At 39.9% G+C, this 19169-nt stretch overlaps 1 protein-coding gene across 2 annotated transcripts in view; it reads right to left on the bottom strand.

Annotated features, from left to right (window-relative positions):
* Positions 1-18221, bottom strand: part of tmem275a (transmembrane protein 275a) — a 44497-nt gene extending 26276 nt beyond the window's left edge. Inside the window, exon 1 of one of the 2 annotated variants that reach the window (XM_043700127.2) lies at positions 18103-18221. The gene's annotated coding sequence lies outside the window, so the exon portion shown is untranslated. Of the gene's footprint in view, positions 1-17569; positions 18082-18102 lie in introns of those variants that run through there. The other variant, XM_087990267.1, reaches the window with a different exon arrangement.
* Between the last annotated feature and the right edge of the window lie 948 nt (positions 18222-19169).

Here is a 19169-nt window from a genome sequence, read left to right as displayed (position 1 = left end):
TTCTTTCCTTCATGGGGAATGATTAAAGACTGGTATCTGTGATGCTGGGGACCCCTAGAGCAGGCTGCTTAAGATGCTGGCACATGCTGCAAGAATGATGTTGCCATTAATGCATTTTAATGCTACTATCAAGTTGAATTGTATGCAGGGACAGGCATCCACCTCATGCATCAGACTAGGCTGCAACTCAGAGCTCTTAGCTTGCTTGGCTGATCACTGCTGCCAAGCATGTCAAGCTGGCTTTGTGTCTACACTAAAAGACAAGGCAAAGTAGTTGTTACATGAGGCTCTAAGTTCTGATTGAAATGACAAAGTGCAAAAAAAAGACAAGGCAAGGCATTGACAGGGAGTCTGCAAGCATTCAAGGAGGCACAAAGTGAGTAAGAACAAAGAAAGAAAGCTGAAGTTCTGTGATGCAGCCTGGTCTACACATTAATTGGGTGCCTGTCCCTGCATGCAATGTAGGGTAGTGGCAGCATTAGAATGCAACATCTCAGTGCACTACAAAGTACAGAATTGAGGTGGTGAATCATATCATAAGCATGTTGGAAATGTGCCATAACGATATGGTGAGGCTGGTGCATATCTGATGCCAACTTCTATGAACAAAGCATGCTGGTGGTCACTGCCCATGGTGCATACCCTGCAATGTTGAGGAATGCTGGCCAAGATGTTGGCCTGGGGGAGCAGGTGGTGAGCTGAAGTCACAACATACCCATTCTGACTTTCCAGACAGGAATTGTTGCTACTTAGTTCTCCCTGCTGTATGAGAGAAATAGGAAACTGCAAATAAATGAGGTAAGCATAGCAAATACTGAGATGTAAACATTTTCAAACAGGCTTCTTGCCGCTTGCTAATGAGATCCATCATTCAGGTCTTGGGTGGAAAATTTTATTTTCTCCACTTAAGAATCTAGATTTTTCGATTTTTTTTCCCCATATGTTCCCATCTGACCTGCTACATCTATGCTATTCAGCAAGTGGGAAAATTCCACCCATAATTTCTGTACCTCAACACTTTATCTTATAGTTCTAAAGCCTCTACTTTAAAAATATTATACTGTTGCTAAAGATAACTCATGACTCCGGTCTAATTGCTTGTATTGTGAGTTGTTAGATACCAATTGAGCTTAATTGATATTTGCTTTTAGCATGCATAGTTTTTTATTGACAGACAATAAGCAGGATAGAATGACATGAATGAAGCATGCACTGACACTCGGGGATAAATAAAGGATTCAGAGGGTGTCTAAATGTTCCTTTCTACGCTTAGATATTTTGCTTCAAGATATAGGTGATACAGATTTATTGATTTCAAAGCTCTTACATTTTGTTGTGAGGAAGGTAGGTGGCAATGCTTGTGATAGGTCATCAAAAAAGGGAACAGTTCTATTTGAGTGGTGAATTCTCACCATCAATACTCCTACACAGTCAGGAAGTTCATTTAGAATTAGAAACAAATTAGGGTAAAATTTGCTCTCCTTGGTGTGGTGTGAGGTGAGAAGACACCAGGTTATAGTCCAACAGGTTTATTTGGGAGCACTAGCTGCTGGAGCGCTGCTCCTTCATCAGGTGTCCACAACCACCTGATAAAGGAGCAACGCTCCAAAAGCTAATGCTTCCAAATAAACCTGTTGGACTACAACCTACTGTTGTGTGATTTTTAACTTTGTACACCCCAGTCCAACACCGGCATCTCCGAATCAATAGGTGAGAAAAGACAGTGAAAATGAAAAACATCAAATTCTCAAGATCAAGAAACATTTCCCCAATATTTGACATACCACATCACCACGCCTCTCCCCCAAAAGTCTTAAATGGCAACTTCAGGACTTTGTCATCAAACAGCAAATGCTTTAGAAACTCTACACTGTGGAAAGGGGCCATTCGGCCCATTGGATCTGCACCAACCCTCCAAAGAGCATCTCACCCTGTCCCTGAAACCATACAGTTACTATGGTTAATTCACCTAACCTGCACACTACAGGGCAATTCCACATGGCCAATCCATTTACCTGCACATCTTTGGGCCGTGGGATGAAATCAGAGCATGCAAGGGAAACCCACGCAGACACAAGGAAAATATGCAATCTCCAGACAGATAGTCACTCACGGCTGGAATCAAATGGTCTCTGGTGCTGTGAGACAATAGTGCTGACTACTGAGCCACTGTGCCACCCATGTGTTTCTTTAAATTTCTATTTCTGATGGTATTTTCAAAATTGTTGAGCACATGAGTGATGAAGGATGAACTAGTTCCCTTTCATCTGATCCCTCTGTTGGCTGCAAGAAGTTTAATTTTAAGAAAAATCCCATTCCTTATGGATACCTTTCGCCAAGACAAAATTAAAATCTGTTTTAAAAGTGGCTAAATTAATCAAGCTTTCTTGGAAAAATTCTTATTAGTTTCTAAACACAAGAAGAAATAATAAAATACATACACACAGGTCAAGAATGAGAACTGAAACCATTGCCTCAGTTAAATAAATAATTGTTTGGTATGTATTACTAAAAGAAGACAAAAAGTTGATGCTTTTCATCATGCATGTATCAGAACTAAAATGCAAGAAACAGACTTGAATAAAGGGACACTAAGTTTGTACAACATGTAAAGAGGGCTCTGATTGGGCCATTACTGGAAGGGAGATGCACCAAGAACTGTTGGTTGTCAGCTTTAATTCTCAACCCACGCAGACAGATAACGAATTAGTGAAAGAATTAATTTATTTTTCAGTCTCTGAATTTTCATGAAGAGTAGATAGTGCTGAGTTGACAGCCAAGTAGTCAAGTTTGAGATTTTTGGCTTTGCAGTTTGATTGAAATTCTTTTATCCTGTTTATGTTTGAATGGTTTTCTGACTAGCTGGCTTCTTGAACTTGGACAGAATAACTTAATTTTCTGCAACACAGGGATGACTCGTGGGTGATCCACTGGCTGATCTTCACAGCACACTCACATTCAAATCCTGGCTAGTGCACACAGATAGCTCAGTTCACTGGCACACCTCAGTTCACTAGACACACAGACTGGCTGAACTGGCTTTTAAAGCCTGTTCTTTTGTATTTGTGAAAGGGGAGGACAAAAGTTGTAACCCAAACTGTTGTCTTTTCTCCCAATGTTTACATAGCAACCAATAGATTACAGTTCAATTTGCAATTAATTTCTTCCTTTTATGTTCATCTCTTTGAAGCTCCTTGATACCTTGTCAAATGTGGCATCCAGAATCTATCTCTCCAACAGCCACTGAATTTGCACCCAGTCATTCTTTTGGTTATATATTCTTACTTTTAAAAATGTAAAAATGAGTTTGATATGTATACTAATGATCTGAGTTATAATCCATTATCATTAGAATTTGCATCCCCAACTTGCATTATCTATATGCCACTTCCAATTCTCACTTCCTTCACTGAGGAACGAAATGACCCAACCTGTAAATCAGAGCAAGTATCACGCAGCTGCAGCCTACTTACTGAATGCTTGTCCCTGTCAACTGTACCTTCATCACGCTGGTTCTACATGCTCAACACAAACCCAGAAATTACTGGAAAGGCTCAACATGTCTGGCAGCATCTGTGAAGAGAAATTAGAGTTAATACTTCAGGTCCAGTGACTCTGTTCCGAGGAAGGGTCACTGAATCTGAAACATTAACTCCAATTTCTCTTCAAAGATGTTACCACACCTGCTGAGCTTTCCCAACAACTTCTGTTTTTGTCTCTGATTTACAGCATCCACAGTTCTTTCAGATTTTATTATCCATACATGCTCCATAGTCACCATCCTATTCGTCCATGCAAGTAAGCATCAACAAACTACCAACAACATGTCTGCTCTCAGATCACATCAGACACCAACTTAACCATGCAACACTTTACTTTGGACCTCAAGAAGACTTGGGACTTGCATGCTTCTGACATGACAGTTTGCGCAGAGGAACATACTCTTAGTTTGTTTTCTTAGTGCTCATTCACTTTACTTCTTAAGTAGAGACTGTCAGTTTCTGTTTACTTCATATTGTTTTCTAAGTAAACACTCACTTCAGCATTGACTTAAAGGTTGCCAGTCTCTATGTAGACAGGCAGAGGCTGGAAGAACACAGCAAGACAGGCAACATCTGGAGGTGTAGAAGTCGATGTTTCAGGTGTAACCTTTCTTCAGGACTGGGGATGAGTGTAGGGGGAGCTGCAGATAAAACGGATGATGGGGTCAAGGTGGCGAAGTGGGGATAGGTGAAGACTGGCAGAGGGTCTCTAGCAGTCTTGCTTTTTTTAAATTCATTCACAGGATGAGGGTATTGCTGGATAGGCCAGCATTTATAGGCCAGAGGGGAATTAAGAGTCAACCATATTGCTGAGTCACATGTAGGCCAGACCAGGTAAGGATGGCAATTTCCTTCCCTAGAGGACATCAGTGAACCAAATGGATTTTTCCTGACAATCGACAATGAATTTATGGTCATCAATAGACTTAATTTCAGATTTGTTTGTAATTGATCTCATATTTCAAAATCTGTCTTGGTGGGATTCAAACCCAGGTCCCCAGAACATCATCTGTTGGTCTGGATTAAGAGTTCATCGATAATACCACCACGCAATCATCTCCCAAATGAATGCACAGGGTTTTTACTACTTAGTTGCATATTGCTAATGGCTCTGTGGCTTACATTGCTTTTTCTTTAGAGAAAGAGGAAAGTACCTTGGGATGGTGGTAGGGTGCACTGAACAATCAATCTATCAGACAGAGTGTGAAAATGTTGATAGTACATCATTATCAACATCTGATCTGTAACATGTGCCAGTAGTTAATGTGGCAACAATACAGTGGATATGCTTCAAGCAAATGACCATGTATGAAAGTCAAAGGGGAGCAGCCCTGAGTGGAGTGAAGGGGAATCAATCAGTCAGAGAAACTGCAATAGTCAGTTAGGGGCAGTAGATACCTATCGTATTTCAGTCCAGGGTATTGATCATGGTAAGTCAGGTGCTTGGTCCAACCAGAGTCTAGTGATCTCTATCCTAGCATTCTGGGGATTGAGTTCCAGTCAGCCTGTCAGTCATAGTGTCAATCTCTGAAGTTAGAGAAAAACTTTGAGAATGTGAGAGAAATCATGATTATCAAAGAGTTCTGAAATATCCTGGTAACTCTTCATATTTAGATGAAAGTCAAATAGCAAAAATGCAAAATGCAACAGTTTTGGCAGATATATCACAAATGGGACTAAGGCCATAAGATTATAGGATCTGAATCAACCTACTAAACCTTCTTTGAACTGTGCCCCATGTCAATATATCTTCCCTCAGAATAAGAGATCAAAACCGTCCACAGTATTCAAAGTGTGCTCTGACCAATGCCTTGTATAATTTTAGCAAGACCTCCCTAAATTTACATTCCATCCCGATTGAAATAAAAGAAAACAGTTCAAGTCCTCTTCATAAAAACATGCTTGATATTATGTATTTCCAAATGCTCTGCTAATGTATCCTTTCTAATAGATTCTGACATTTCTAAAACTGGAGGTATAGAAAATCTGGGAATGGAATAAGTATAGATATTGGGACCAAATAAATGGATGTCAAAATAACAAAATACAAAGGGCAGAATCTAAAATTTATTTAAAAAAGATAATGTGCTTCCATTGAAATAAGGCTAAAGCTAATATCAATTGTTGGAATTTAAATGGAAAACCAACTGCAGTCTTATGTGTGCGAAAGGAATCCTCAGAAAAAGGAGCAAGAAAGGAAAGGAAATGGATATTAAATTGTAGCAAAGTGGAACATGTTCTCTCAGAAGCTATTATGAAAGCAGAAATGACCCAGGGCAATCAAGATTTTTTTCCCTAGATTATTAATAAAGAAAATCAGACTGCTGACATTATGAATATTTTATGCCAATGGAAGAAGTGTTTCCTTATTCTTTAAATTAAGGTGGCATGCCATTATGATATTGGCAAACACTGAAACAGGTCAGTCAATTATGTTGGCACATGATACATCCATCTTGAAGACAATATGTATGAAAAAATATCAATTAGAGCGATGTACAGAGGTGGTAAAGAGGTCCCATTATGTAAGGGCATAACATATAAGGTCATAACATAATAATATATAATTATCACGAATGCTGTAATGACTGGGACAAAGGAATTACTTTGTTAATATTTGCCGTTAGGGATACTGCTATTGATCCACAGAATCCAGTTCTTTTTAAGGGTGGGTGTAAGGCAAAGGACAACTTAACTTAAACTTTAAAAACAAATTTTAAACCAAAACTTGGAATCTACACTTTTGACCTATGTAACAGGTTTCCAAGAAAAACTAACCAAAGCATGAGGGTTAGATAAAAGATTTTAAAGGTGTTCAATATATAATGAAAGTCTGAAAAGATAAAAGGCCAAAAGATGGAATTTAGTTGTTAAAGACAAGATGTTGGTATTGTTATCTGTCTCTGGGAAATCAGTATAAGAGAGGTTCACTTGACCATGCAGAATAAAATCAGAAGCACAGGGAAATAAATTATGTATTAAGTATTCCAGCCTGGAAAAACAAAACAGTGAATGTGTGATGTTAATATGTGAAAACAATATTATGACAGGAAGGATCTTCAGGATAGAAGTGCATTTACAATATTGATAGAAATGGGAATGAAATAAAATGTTAGAACAATTTGAGCCTGAAGCAAAAATTGAAAATCCTGAAGTTAACCCTTCAAAATCAGATTGAATAATATGAACATACTTGAAAAGTTAGGTGGTATATTATGCTGTCTCCCAGTAAACTATCAAATTGACTTAGGAATGCAATTACAGACTCATAAATCCAAGTGGGCCAGGAACAATTTTTTCAGCTATAAATGATTTTAATGCTGCTGGTGTTACCAATAGACAACATCCTCACAGATTCAACCAAGAAAATCAGTTCCTTTGAAGAGATCAAGTTCAAAATGTATAAAGATATTACTGAACAGGGTCATAATAGCTAGAGCCTACTTGTTGTGGTGGTGCCAAAACCAAATGGATCACAATAATTGTGTCAATTATTACAAAAGTCTACGAGGTAACAAAGATAAAGGTTTCATGATTGCAGAATTCAATTGAGATGATTTGACCACCATAATTTGTTACAAAAATTGTCTTGTTACAAGGAAATTAGCAACTTCCATTGACTGATACAACCAAAGAAATAAGAGTTTTGAAATACTGGATGAGTATAATTGTGTTTTTCTGAATGAAAAATTCACCAGGAATTTTTCAACAATTAACTAATGTCATTGAATAATTACGCAACTGTTGCATACATAAACAAATTAGTTGTTTTCAGCCAAACCAAACATTTACAACACTTGACCATTTTAAAAATCAAAGAGTCAATTTGGTCATATATTTGGCTAAAAAGGAATTTTTGCCAAAACAATAATGACTTGTATAGGCCACACTGTTGGACAAGATAAAGCAGAACCTGACAAAAATGAAATATTAGGCTTGTCTTGAATTTTCCCACACCTAAGATGAAATTTAAAAAATTGTATTGTATTAACATGCCTGAATTAACATGACTTAACATTATTGGATGCCTGTTTCAAATTTAAACACTATAGTGACTACTTTGACAAATTTGTTAATGTAAAGCAAGACATTTGAATGAGAAAAAGAAAGTAAAAATGACTTCAATCATGATGAAGCTGGACTGATTTCTGCACCAGTTTTGGTAGTATCAAATTGTGCTAAGTCATTTAAATTGGTTACTGATACCATCAACACTACTGTTGGTGAAGTATTATTACAGGAGGGCAAGGTGGGAATTAAATGGTTGGTCAGTTATTTTGCTCAAAAGTTAAATTGGAGCTTGCAGAAATATTCAACCAGGGAGAAACAATCTTTTAGTTTAGCATTGGTTCTGCAACCCCTTCTTGCATACACATCTAAAAAAACTCTGCACAAACAGTTATTTACATGGATCTTAATCCTTTGAATTGTCTGTCAAGGTTTGATACCAAAAAATTGAGATTGTTTTATTGGGGTTTATTGCTCCAAATGTACAATTTAAAAGTAATTCACATCACAAAAGTAATGCATGAGCAGGAGAGGTGCTGAGGTGTGCCCAGGGAGTGAGCAGGACAGGAGGGGCTGGTAATTTGGGAGGATGAAGTGTATGCAAGCCATTGAATGGACATGATACATGCAATACGAAGAGTTGTAGTCCATAAGCCTTGGTGAGAGGCATGTACTGTGGCAGATTTAGAGGAGTGGTAGCCCTTTGAATGTGAGGTAGCAGACAGAAATGGTGGCACTTACCCTTGTGGAATTCAAAAGATCAGAAGCCTTCTTCCTGCACTGAAAGGTATCCCAATTCACTTGGGACACAGGACTAACCCAGGCTGCAATTTGTTTCAAGGCTGCTATGGCTTGTTGCTGCAGCTTCCTCTGGTATTTGGAGAAAGGACTGCCATCCTTGCTACAATGCCCCCCCCCACCCCCTCAACCAGCATCTTCACTTCCTGCCTGTAAAGCAGGGAATGAGCCTTCCTTTCCTCTGGGCAATGTCTTGATTGTTGAAGTTTTACCATCACCATGTGTTCCTGCAGCTTCCGATGTAGTGTGCTGCTGGGCTTTAATGATGATGTCAGGGATGTGAAGGCAGCAAGGACCCAGCAGGGGTAAATATTTCCTCTTTTCTGGCAGCACAGAACCAGCAAGAGGCTGGTTGTGTAAGTAACGAGCAGAAGATAGTATCAGAAAAGTTGTTGTAAGCCAAGGTTGACCATGTGCCATGAATCTCCCTAAAAAAATGCTTCAACTGAAAATAGGAAAATTCTGCCCATGGTTTTCAAAGATCACATCTTTTAAAACAATTCAGATGGATTAAAATATATAGAAGTACCACAATATTAAAAGAAGCGCCTCAAATGTTTTTCCAATATAGTTGGAGACACTGAATTTAGTCAACAAAGAGGCAGAAGTGATTGTACCAATCATATTTGTACGAGTAAGAATAACATTTGCACATTGGTAAGTCAAGGCATTGTTGGACATAAAGGTAGTCCATGATGTTAAATCTTTTTCCCATTGATTAAGTATGCTTAAATAACATGAGTTAAGAGCTGACTTGAATTTGTTATTAGTTCATCGTTATTTAGCATTAAACTGTCAATTTTACTCATGGATATCTAGAGCACGGTTTGTGAAAAATTTAAAATTCCACAATTAATTATTAAAAGCAATAGTGTCAGCCTTGGCTCATTGGCATCAGTTTTGCTTCTGAGTCAGAGCTTGCATTTCAAGTCCCATTCTAGCAATTTATGTAAAAAAATCTGGGAGGACACTCCACTGAGGCACTGTAGGTTCACAATTTTTTAATGAAATGTTAAACTGCAGTCTGTCTGTTCTTTCTGTTTGAGGTATTAGATCCTGAGATGCTAATCTGAAGAACAACACAATAGTTCTTGCTAAGGCTGTGGTCAATATTTATTCCTTAATCAATATTACTGAAAACAAAGAATATAGTCATTAATTGTGCTTATGATTGTGGGACCTTGGACATATTGACCGCTGCTTCCTACTTTAAGTGACAGTATTTTCTTGTTTTCAAAGTACCTTCGAACATCCAAAGGTTGTTAAGGCTCAAACAGAACATACAAAGGTTATAGCGCCAGGAACACTGTGATTCTACTCTTACTTAATGATTTTCTTAGTAGAAGGTGCACCATATGACCATATGTTGCATTGCTACAAACAAACTGATGCAAACTATGCAAATTACCCATTGAACCAAGAGACTACGTAGATTAAGAAATATTAAAATCAATTCAATTCAGCGTGATGGCATCCTATAAACACTCAAAAATAATGAAGATAAATCAAAAGCCATTCATTTGCCAAAGATAATCACCTACAATATGTCAAAAAATACAGATCACCATATATATTTTTTCACAATGGTATGTGTAAGTAAATAGATCCTTAATTTATGTTTGGCGAAAGTGAGGACTGCAGATGCTGGAGATTAGACTCGAGAGTGTGGTGCTGGAAAAGCGCAGAGGTCAGGCAGCATCCAAGGAATAAGCTAGTCGACCTTTCGGGCAAAAATCCTTCATCAGGAAACTTTAACTTATGTTACTTAGTACATCCAAGCAGGTGTTTCAAAATGGAAAAAAAAACTGGCCAAGCTATTGCTGAAAACAGCAGTTCAGAGGTACAATTCATGAACAATTTCACAAATGGATTCATAGATAACATGATTATGGTAATAAAAAAAAGAACTGCAAATGCCGGAACTCTTAGACAAAAACAGAAATTTTTGGAGAAACTCAGTAGTTCTGGCAGCATCTGTGGAGAGAAAGCAGAGTTTGCAAATGGGTCCAGTGACCTTGTTCGGAACCGAACTGAATAATAAGCTCCAGCATAAACTGGAGGAACAACTGGAGACGACGTACCATACAACCTTCTGGACTTAATACTGACACCTTCAGATTATGAATTCACTCTCATTTCATCCTTTTCTTTTAGCTTTACTTGTTGCATTCTCTGTCCTTGCCCCCCCCATTCCAGTGGGACCTCTGTTCTTCCCAGTTCAGCAGATGGACACACCATTGTATTGCCATTCTCACGTTCTAATCACTTTACCTGCACTATCAACACCCTTTCTCACCCAGCACTCCATCCCCCCACTATTGCATAAATGCTGCAACACACTTCATGTCAGCCCTGACGAAAATTTGTCGAGATTGGAAACATTAACTTGCTGTCTCTCCACCGATGCTGTCTGAACTGCTGTGATTTCCAGCATTTTTTTATTTTCAGTGAAGAATAATCACTATGGTTGTGATTATTATCTACTGTAAGTTGTTTAAATGTATATCAGATTGAGACCATGTACTACCTCGCATTTCTTAAAGTAAGATTACAGCAATGTTATCAAGTATCTAATGTATGCTGTACAAGATGATAAGTTAGACAAGCAGGAGGTTGGAAGATCACGGCAAGCCAAGCAGCATCAGGAGGTGGATAACTCAACATTTCAGATATAGCCCTTCTTCAAGAGTCCTGAAATGTTGACTTCTCCACCTCCTAATGCTGTCTGGCTTGCAGTGTTCTTCCTGCCTCCTGCTTGGCTACTTTAGATTCCAGCATCTGCAGTTGTTTTTGTCTCTATACAAGATTGCAAGGCTGTATTGGATTTAGCCTCCCACCACAGCACTCTCCTGTTTCGATATTGATTCCAGAAGTCTGGTTTTCAATACACTGCCCTCATGTGTTGATTGAAAACTTACATAAGGCTTTCTTTTACAAATTTACAAATTTCTGCCCCAGCTCTAATTTTAATCTTGGATCAGTTTTGTGCAAAATGAACAGTGCTTTCAATTAACAAATCAACCACTGCTCTATTGGCCTTAATAGTCCCCAGTAGGTGGGTAATCAGGGCACTTTTAACCGTCTTTCCATCCTATAATTGCCAGTTTCTACGCTACTATGTAGATTTAAAATCCTCACAATGGAACAATTTGTCAGAGCTTATAGGACTTCCATTTATCCATTGCATCCTTGTAATCAACATGTATTCAACACATGATCTAACCTAGGACACTATACAATTTAAGCATAGTTTCCTCCCCATCATATTTGACTATTCTGCTTATAGAGTTCAACAGGATGTGTGTTTTGCTGACTACAGATTTAAAGGGGTTGTCCATGTTCAGTGCTCTATCTACTAAAATTCTGAGAACTTTATATTTAATTATGTCAGTACAGTTCAACACCATCCCAAAAAGACTTTGGACGATTCTCATCTACCTCTGATTAATTTGAGGAAGTAATAACGTGATTCAACCTGATATAAAAGGTAAAATGTTAGTTTATAACCTTTCACGTGAAAAGTTCAAATGAAGTTGCTCCATTCTGCCTCAGAACTTAATGAGATATGCCAAGAAAATAGCATTGGGTCCACTACTGTTTCTGATTTAGATTAGCTACTTGGATTCAGAAATTCAACATAAACAAATCACATTTTTAGGTAACACCAAATTGTGAAACTATATTGAATTGGTAGAGGTGCCCCAGAAACTACAAAACAGGTTAACAAAACATGGAAGTGAGTCAAGCAATGGTAGATTAAATTGGATGAAGTACAACCTAATTTGGATACGCAGAAAAAATTGTGCACAATAAATTTCATAAGTGGTGGATTCTTTTTTTCATTTCTGCATGAGATGTGGGCATTGGCTGGCTACACCAGCATTTAATGCCCATCCTTAACTGCCTTTGAGAAGTGGTGAGTTGCTTTCATGATCTGCTGCAATCTGTGGTGTAATAGACCCACAGTTCACTAGAAAGAATTTCCAGGAATTTGATCCATTGGTTTGAATAGCTCAAGATGAAGTTTCAAGAGCATTGGGAGCTGATTTTTCTCCAGAAATTTATTCCAGAAATTGGAGTAAATCATTGGGAGAATAAAATGGTGAGGCATATTACTGAATTGATTTTCCCATTGACTATCAAAAGAACTCATGTTGGTTACACTTGCTGAATAAATATGTACAAATATTGGTGGGGCCTTGTTTCTGATCAACATCAGGGCTCACTGGTGGAAGAAGGTTATAGGCCCAAGCTAGTGGTAAACACCCTAGTTTATTCTAAACAAGAACAAAGTTGAGTGGAGGTTTCCTCTGCCTCCAATTGGGTGCTTGTGACTTACCTTCTTGGTTAAAGATGTCAAACCTCGAGAATAAGGTGATAAGATGTCAGCCCTTTGAGTCTATTCCACCATACAATGAGATCATAGCTGATCTGATGATCCAAAACTGCATTTTCCTGCCTTTTCCCTATAATCCTTGATTCCCTTCCTGATTAAAACTATGTCAAATCAACATTTAATATACTTAATGACCCAACCTCTATGGACCCCCATGATAAAGAATTCCACAGATTCACTATCCACCAAGAGAAGAAACGTATTCTCATTTCTTTCTTAAAAGTGTGACCCTATTCTGAGATTTTGCCCTATGGACCTAGACTCTCCAACTTCTTCCATGTCAAGCCCCCTAAGAATGTTGTGTGTTTCAATGAAGTCACTGCTCACTCTTCTAAACTCCAATGAGTAGAGATCTGATCTATTCAACCTCTCCTCAGAAGACAGTCACTCCATACCTGATTTTAGCCTACGGAATTTTATCCGCGCTATCTCCAATGTCAATAAATTTATCTTTAAGAAATGAAGGACAAATATGTTTGGAATATTCCAGATGTGGTCTGACTAGGGCCTTGTACAGTTACAGCAAGCTACTTTTGTATTCCATTCCCTTTGAAATAAAGGCCAACATTCCATTTGCTTTCCCTGCTACCCATGGAACTTGGATACTAGATTTTTGTGATTCATGCACGAGGAATTCAAAATTCTACTTTTCTATAGCTTTCTGCTACAGAATCATATTCAACTCTTCTATTCTTCCTGCCAAAGTGCATAGTCACAATTTCCCACATTAAGTTGTATCTGTCAAGTTTTTGTCCCTTCGCTTAGCATATTCATATCCCTCTGCAGACTTTTCTAACAGCTTCATACTTGCCTTCCTGTCTACCTTTGCGTCATTCACAAACTCAACCACAGTACATTCACTTCCGTCATCCAAGTCATGGATATATACAGTAAATAAATTAGCCTGGAATCACCAGGAACTGAAGATTAATCAGGTTAATCACCAGAACACTGTTATGAACAATCCTGGAAAATATCAAAAAGGTCATTTTTTTTTAAATGCACTTCTTCAGCTTCTTTTTATTCATTTAGAGAAATAGTGAAGATTTGGAACAATAGGTTATTTGACTATCTAACACTAATCAATTGGATAAAGAGAATTATTTTCACATACCTATTGATATTGAGAAGGTGTGAGCCATATGGACAGGGATGTAGGGTGACAAGTGGCAGAAGCTTTAGGAAATCACATATATATTTTCAACCACAAGGCCAATAGAGTTGCAAAAAGGCAGTACCAGACCAAGTTAGAGACCCAACCTAACCACATGGACACCTGTTGTCTGTGGTAAGGCTTACATGGCATAACAGGATACAAAGTGAAGCAGAACAAAACTGCAGACGAAATCACATCTCTCCTTGATGCACTCAATGCTTTCTATGCTCAGTTCGAACAGATTGCCAGTGACATGGTGTCACCTGACCCTACAGGCCCGGATGCACCTCTTCTGTCAGTCACTGCTGCAGATGTCAGATTGACCTGCTTGAGAGTAAACCCAAGGAAATGAAGATTCAAAGTACTGGAAGGAGCTGGAGTGCACAGAGTTGTGGTGTAATGATAACAAACTCTCTCTCAATGTCAGCAAAACAAAAGAAGTGATCATTGACTTCAAGAAGAAAGGAGGAGGATACGTCCCTAACTACGTCAATGGAGCTGAGGTGGAGAGGGTTGACAGCATCAACTTCATAGCAGTGAAGTTGACCAACAATCTGTCCTGGTCCTCCCACATAGATGTAATGGTCAAGAAGGCAAGACATTGCCTCTTCTTTCTCAGGAGGCTTTGAAAATAAGGAACAACACCAACATTTAGAGATGCACCATAGAAAGCATTCTGTGGGTACATAACAGCCTGGTCCAGCAACTGCTTTGCCCAGGGCTGTAAGAAACTACAGATGGTTGTGTGCACAGCCCAGACCATCATGGAAGCCAACTTACTATCCATGGACTCCATTTACACCTCCCATTGCTGTGTAAAAGCTACCAACATCATCAATGACCCAACCCACGCCAGTAACATTCTCTTTCAACCTCTTCTATCAGGCAGAAGATACAAAAGCCTGAACACGCACACGCCAAAAGGTTTAAGAACAATTTCTTCCCTGCTGTTATTAAACTGCTGAATGGATCTGTCTAATTTCAAATCTAATGCTGATCTTGCTTTTGTGCACTTCCTGTGAAGCTGTAACCTTGTATGTCTTGCTTTGTTATGATCTGCCTGTACTGCTCACAAAAAAACTTTTCACTGTACTCAGGTACATGTGACAACAATAAATCAAATCAATTCAAACCAGAGGTGATAAGCCCAAGCTAAGTCCATGTTCCTGTACAGGTTGCAGATCCTTCCTTCACAGGGTTTTTCTGTCCCTTTATGGTCATTCACTGTTTACTTAGATGCTACAGTGGTATTAATGCTATCACTTCTAAATTCCTCATCTTGGCAGTGGGAATCACGCATAATCAATGACATCTGACTATTAAAGCAGCAAAGGAAAATCCCGTCCTACAGGTACCCAATCCCAGAAACTTGAATTCCAGCCAGAGACTTAACACGTACCTGTCCAACCAATACAAAGCAGAATAAACATATTCAATAGAATATTGAACAACATGGCTAAAACTATATAAGTCAGAAGGAGTCATAACCAAACTGTATCATGCTTGTATTAGATTGCATAAGTCTTGTTTCAAATATTAAACTCAAACAAGGATTACCAGACTCAGAACATTAACTCTATTTCTCTCTCGACAGATGCTGCCAGATCAGTTGGGTCTCTTCAGGAAATTCTGTTTTTGTTTCAAATCTTCTTTGTTTGAATTTTTCTTGTTTTATTTCAGACAAACATCAATAGTTCCTTCCATAGCAGTTTCCACAATCCATCATGAATGACAGAAGTTATAAAAATCCAAACTTTTTTTTATGGGTACATTTCACTCTTCTGTTCTTTAAGTATTTAGCTCTATTTTCATTGAAATAATTGAACCCTCATCTCATCACATAATTGATCATTCAAACTTTCTCCCCACTGATTGTGAGTTCAGCTGCTTTTCATCACTAATAGAATTGGTATCTTCCTCCAGTGACGGTAGATTCAGAGATTCAGAAGCTTGCAGTTTCAGTCCTTCCCTTGCCTTTCAACTATTAATCTTTATTGGAATGATAGAGTTCTCAACTCCACGCCACCACCTCCCCCGCCCCTTTCCCCCCCACCACCAAAATGATATTGGGTTCAGACTAATAATCAGTGCTGGAGGTTTCAAAATTCTCTCTAATGATAAGGCACTGTGTGCTTATCTAATAATCTAGAAAGATGTTGAACTTTCTTGACCTCCGGTCACCCCAATTACAGCCAATGAAGTAAATTTGAAGAGTGGGCACTGCCATAGTGTACAGCAACCTGACAGCCAGTCTCTGCACAGCAAGTTCCCACAGATAGCAATGTGATAATGACCAGGTCGTTTGCTTCACTGCTACTCACTGGAGGATAGATACTGGCCACCACTTTTTTTCCTCCTAAGTGCGGTGGGGGCATTTTATGTCCAACTATCAGGAAGTGGGGAGGGGGAAGAGGTGGTGAGACTATGGATAGTTTCTCGTCAGAGCATCAGCACCTTGGACAGCGCAATGTTCCCTGAGAACTAGCGTGCCAAACGAGACAGGAGCAAGTGAGAGTTCTTACATGATTTAGGATCGCAAGACGAATTCGGCATTTGCTGGTTGGAATTGCCAGAAACTAAAATTGAGATTAAGATCAGGGCAAGATAGGCGCAAAGGGCTGATCAATTTCCGGCGGCTGAATGCGGTAATTTCCACTCCCAAATCAGCATGCAGACCAGCTCCATGGACACCGAGGTGAGGGCATGTGTTTCTGTGCTGGGACCCATTCCGCTCCCTGACCACATTTTGTATTCTCGACAAAAAAAAAAATCCGATATCAAACTGCATCTCCATGTCATCAAGCGAGCGGATGACTCTCAACTCTGAGGCCGCTTGAATTGCTGATCGGAGTGAAAAGGGGATGAAGATAAGAAGTGGATGAAAAAGAAAGGAATAAACCGACGGGGGAGGGGCGGGGGTATCCCAGAGGATGAGAAATGAAAGATTGAGGTCTGGGGATTATTAGAGGGAGAATGCAACACGCTGAGTTTATAAAACAGCAAAGTGAGGGTAGAGAAATCCTGAACCAGTGGGTTAGAGATTTGAGTGGAAAAAGAGGCAAGAACATTGAGGGAGGTGAGTTCGGGACGGCGTGTTGGATATACACGTAATCCCGGTAGCAGTGATTTAGAAATGTGCCCAGTGCTCTTCAATCGAAAACCTACTGGCCTTTTCAGAACCTGAGGACTTTGGAAAACCTCTCTGAAATGGGAGCAGAATATGTAAACAACGTGATACTGGGACTCAGACATAAGGAGAACCGGAGAGTCCAGTCTTTACTCTCTCTCCAAATACAGTGAAGATGAGGATCTGCTCTAAAAGGAGCCACTACCTCGACTCAATATTCAGACTCTTAACAGCTCAATAAAACACCGCAGTGCTCTCATCATCCTTCAATTTTGTTAACTGCAATAAAAAAATTCTACCCACTCTGTTCTTTGCTGTCTTTCAGAGAGACAACGCTATACATTCAGCCAGGTGGATATCAGTGCTGCACAGTCTGATGTCTGACTATACCGAGGGGACCAAGCATCTAATATTTGCAACAACATAAAAGGTTCAGATGTGGTTTTCCTGTTACAAATGTCCACAGAGAATGGATATGTCTGCATGCAATAGGCATCGCTTATATCTCAGGCTTGACTCTGATGGTAAAGTATTCCCCTCACCTTGCTCTCGCGGATCCTTCTTATCGCCCTGACATCAGACACCGCAATGGGGGCAGTTCATCCAAGCTCCAACTCATACACAGAGCCGCTCCTCCTCTTACAGCACCAGGGCTTCCGTTGCCGTCGTAATCCCCATTCCTCAACCTACACCGCCAGCAGCCTGAGGGGAGGCGGAGGGGGTGGGTAGCAGTCACATTCTAGAGGAATGGGATTCCGTCCCTGCTCCGTAACTAAGCCCAGCAGGAATGTGAAACAGCCTTGCTGGGATTATAGCTTTACCGAGAAGTTAACCAACATTCTACACACACACATACACAAACAGCTAAGTGACTATAAGAAGCACAATTGCCCGTTAAACAATCCACAAAGATGTCAGCTGTAAAAATCAATCTCTGGATCACATTCTTACTCCCACCCTGGCTGCTCGCAAGCTAAAGGCAGTAGAAAAAAAAGATGTATTTTGCTTTCTGTTGACAGGTTCGAAAACACCATTAAATGAACCTTCCTCACAGACAGGCAGATGAGGTACTGACCGTGCACTGGAGCTCATATCCGAGAGTGTGCTTCTTTCTCCCCTTAAAAAAAAAGGTCTGCCTTCCCCCAGCACAGCCCCTCCGGGTTGTGAAGTGAGACTGGTGAAAGCTGCAGGGGCTCCTTTCCCAGCAGGTGCCCTGTCCACAGTACGTGAGCGGAATTGCTGTACTGTTCCATCTACCCCCGCCCCCCCCCCCCCTCCTCCCCTTCACCAGGGGCTGTGCAGCCGCTGCGGATCCCTGGGGAAAGGGAGGGATGAAGGGGTGGGTGGGGGTGGTTCTGGCTGGTGGCGGGCTGATGTTGTCTGTGAGCAAGCTGCCTCCGCTCTCACATCCCGCCCCAGGTGGACAGGGTCCGGGAAAGGTTCAGCCGTACCTTACTAATATATCCCACCCCCTCAGTGTTCCCCGTTGAGATTGCACTGGGAGAGGTGTGAGGAAGGTAATAATCCTGACTGGAATCGTTTCTCAACTTTCCTGTTGCCCCCGCCGTTTTATAGAGACGAGCTGGAATACCGAAGTGTGAGTAGATCTTATCGATAGTTTTGTAACTGGGTACAACCTCCAGAGAATCGGCCCCTTTATACAAATCACTTCATCTACTGCCCTGCTTCCGCCTCTGTCATCTTTTCATGCAAGATATGGATCTACATATCTGTGAAACATTCATTCAAATGCACTTTCTAGCCTCATTAGTGCTTCAAAGTCTATTTCATCTGGATCTCTCCCCGATAATGCACGTGTATCTGACATTATTCCGCTTTTAATCCATTCCCTGCCTGGTAAATAAATGCAGACACTTATTTCCGAGATGCCAGTCAGTGATGTGTGTGTGTATACAGAGGCATAATTGTATAGATGGATGGAGATGGATATGACCTTTCCTCAGAACCCTCTTTTCTCCACAGATACTGCCTCATTATTTCCCGCATTTTCTTCTTTTTTCACATTTCCAATATTTGCAGCATGTGTGTATATGTTTTAAAAACAGATGTTTCTTTTTCTACATTTGTAGAGCTCCAGTGGTCCCTTTAAGGGGTTAAACTGCTCACCCCAGTTACAAGTTG

This window comes from Chiloscyllium plagiosum, unplaced genomic scaffold (genome assembly GCF_037043375.1).
Source record: "Chiloscyllium plagiosum isolate Xiang-an unplaced genomic scaffold, Cpla_swu_hap1 HiC_scaffold_9, whole genome shotgun sequence".
NCBI classification, from domain to species: domain Eukaryota; kingdom Metazoa; phylum Chordata; class Chondrichthyes; order Orectolobiformes; family Hemiscylliidae; genus Chiloscyllium; species Chiloscyllium plagiosum.
The sequence above is the reverse complement of the archived record's forward strand: the minus strand, read 5'-3'. Positions and strand labels throughout refer to the sequence as shown.